The sequence below is a fragment of the Triticum dicoccoides genome, chromosome 3B (genome assembly GCF_002162155.2).
Source record: "Triticum dicoccoides isolate Atlit2015 ecotype Zavitan chromosome 3B, WEW_v2.0, whole genome shotgun sequence".
Lineage (NCBI taxonomy): Eukaryota > Viridiplantae > Streptophyta > Magnoliopsida > Poales > Poaceae > Triticum > Triticum dicoccoides.
Genome location: NC_041385.1, coordinates 706002188 through 706005639, shown reverse-complemented (window position 1 = coordinate 706005639; position 3452 = coordinate 706002188).

Here is a 3452-nt window from a genome sequence, read left to right as displayed (position 1 = left end):
CGTCGCCGTCGTCGCCTCGCCGTCGCCATCACCCCCCTGTGAGCTCTAACCCTCTAACCTCTCTCCCTCGCCCCCGGCGGCCACCATGGGCGCCGCCCCTCCCGGCCCCGAGCACACACACACACAAGCATGAATTAGTATATAATTTAGATTATTTAGATTATTATTGTTTTAGTTATCAAAACACACACACACACAAGCATGAATTAGTATATAATTTAGATTATTTAGATTATTATTGTTTTAGTTATCAAATTTTTTTATATGGAACACACACACACACACATGTATGAATTAATGCATGTATATATTAGTATATACGTATTTTGTATGTTTAATTAGTTTAGATTATTTAGATTATTATTGTTTTAGTTATAAAAAAATTATATGGAAATTAGTGTTTAATTAGTATGGAAATTTTTTATGTTTAATTAGTATATAATTTAGATTATTATTATTAGTATATAATTAGTGTTTAATTAGTATGGAAATTTTTTATATAATGTTGTTTTTCAGTTTTTTAATGGATGTATAGAAGTTGTGTTTTCTGTTTTAGTGTTAGATGCTTAATTAGTATGAAATAGTATATAGATTTTTGAAATAGTAGAAATGTTAGAAATTTTAGTTATCAAAATCCAATCATTAAAAAAATATTACTTTTTGCGGGCATATAGCTAGTATTTGTTCTCGACGATGCCCGGCCCGCATCCTCGCCATCGACCCGTCCGCGATGACGTCCAGCCGACCCATGTCCGGGACTGGGCTCCGCCGGGCTGGCACTGGGAGGTGCTGCCTGGAGGGGCGCACCGCTTGATGAGGAACCCGGCCCCGAGTCCCGTCGTCGACCCTGATCTCGTTTGGTGGCGTTCGCGTGGGCCAGTTTCGGTGTGGAGGGACCCGGCCCCACCGGAGGTGGTACGTCGCCGTGTCAGGGAGGAGGACGAGCACGTCCATCGCTACATGGTTGCGTTAGAGGGCGGTAGGTTCTCCAATACCTGGCAGTATCTTCGGGGATCTCACTTCAGCTATGATCTTGTGATGGTTCCTTCTCTTTGGGTGTCCACCGCCCGCGCCGCAGAAACCGCGAGTGTCCTAGATTCTTCTGTAGTATTCGATCTTTAATTAGCTAGCCAGTGATATACTATTCAATATTATATATTATTCGAGACGATGTATTCGAGATTATATCTATTATTCTAGACGAAGTATTCGAGATTATATCTATTATTCGAGACGATGTAATTTGAATACTAAATTGTTTTATATTTCTTTTGAATTAGTTAAATAAAAGCTATGGCAGACAATACCGACAGAGAGGGAGAACGGACCATGTTCGATATGATACGCGGGCCAGATGATGATCAGAATGAAGAAGATTATGACGGCTCCGAATTTCTAAACAGCGCCGGAGAGGGTGATATGATATTCGATCGCGACGACCGAATTGATGAAGTCATGAACTACGATTATGACGATGACGAAGAACATGTTGATCCTGAAACAACAAAGACCGGCGAGGTATATATATTTATATAAGCAGGTATCTGGTGATCATCACATGTTTTAAATGACTTGAAGATATATTAATGAATCGATCTTTGTTCTTTCAGCCATCCGGATCGAGCAAATCTTCAGGCAAAAGGACGAAACGAGGCCCGAACAAAAAGTTGAAGGAGGGCGTAAAGTACAATATCGAGGCAGTCAGACCTAATGGCGAACCATTAGCGCCTAAGAAGATTGCGGACAAGTTCGTTCGTCAGTGCGGAGTTCTTGTGAAGGACCAACTCCCGATCTCCCTTCAAGAATGGAGAGAGCCAGCAAAAGACAAAAGACAAAAAGGCAAAGAGGACGCTGCTCCACGTCCAGATTTTACTTTTGTCGACAAGAATCAAAAAGATCTGCTTTGGTATACTCTTATGGAATATTTCACCCTACCAGATCATTTCACAGAAGCAGATGTGCAGAAAGTCAAGGACGCTGCTCTTAGGAAGATGGCGGTTGCATTCAAGAACCACAAGAATCGTGAATGGGACAAGTACATCAAGGGAGGAAGGAAGACTCCAGTATTCGAGGGAACACTAGAGAACCAACTTGCTCATTGGGACGATTTCGTAAAATTCAAGGATTCGGAATTAGCTAAGGAACGGTCGAGAATAAACAAGAAGAATGCTGAAAAAAAGGATAAGTTCCATAAGCGGTGGCAATGCCTAAGTCGGATAACTCTGAGAAAGAGATGGAGGATGCAGGTGCCACTCCGGTTACCAAGAGCTGGCCCCCCAGGGTCAGGATTTGGTTCTATGCGCATGGGGGGAGTTGGACCCGAAGACAGGCAATGTTTCGACGAGGGCAAGTCTGAAGGGAGCCGACGATGCGATACTTGTTGCAATAGAAGAGGCACGATCGGGGGTGTTCCAGCCCAACAGAGAGAACGACGAGCTTACGTGTGCCCTGGGAAATCCTGAACACCCGGGAAGAACACGAGGCAAGGGCGCTATTCCGTGGTATGAGTGGTTTTCAGACTGGAACACCGACTACAGAACCCGTGCGAGAAAGAAGATTGCGGAGGAGAAGAAGAGGAAGATGGATGAGGAGCAGAGGAAGCGGGACTATTAACGCCTTCAAGGCCTAGAAGCAAGTCAAGCGGAATTGGTAGTCAAATTCCAGCGGCAGCAGGAGCAGATCGACTCACTTACCCAGCAAAGGGGGTCTCAGCAGCTGCAGCAGCTAGCGAATGATCCAGCATTGGATAGCACCGCCCCATCCATGCCGAGAAGCAGCGTGGGTTCCGCCCCGGACGACGCAATGCTGGGTAGATACCCCGTGGATGACATCACGGAGAACACTAGCTGCGAGCTACACGTCAAAATGAAGAACATATCCATGAAGGTGGCGGACGCCGTTGCTTTTACAAATCCCCCCGAGGCAACCTTCCATTGCAACCCGATTCCAGCGGGCTATGCTCGTGTCTTGGTTGATGAGGTGGTGGACCCATATTCGGAGCTAGAGCTTGAAATTCCTGGAGGTGACGACGAGCGCTTTCTCGGAGATGCCAACCATCGTATCATCCTATGGAAAAAGGATTACATCATCTTTCGAAGGCCACCGACACCACGTCAGCCGACTCCTCGTCGAAGTCCGCCACCGAGTCAACAGTCTCCCACTCCTGCAAGTCCACCAAGTCCGGCAAAGTGTCAGGCCACTCCTCCTCCAAGTCCGGCAAAGTGTCAGGCCACTCCTCCTCCTCCAAGTCCGCCACAGCGTCAGACGTCCACTCCTCCTCCAAGTCCGGCACAACCTCAGGCCACTCCTCCTCCAAGTCCGGCACAGCTTCAGGCGGCCACTCCTCCTCGTCCAACTCAGCCCCGTCAGCCGTCTCCGCCGCCTCAGCAATCGCAGAAGAGACACCCCGCAGCTATGGTGCGTAGCGGTACGAGTCGAGGTAGTACAGGAAG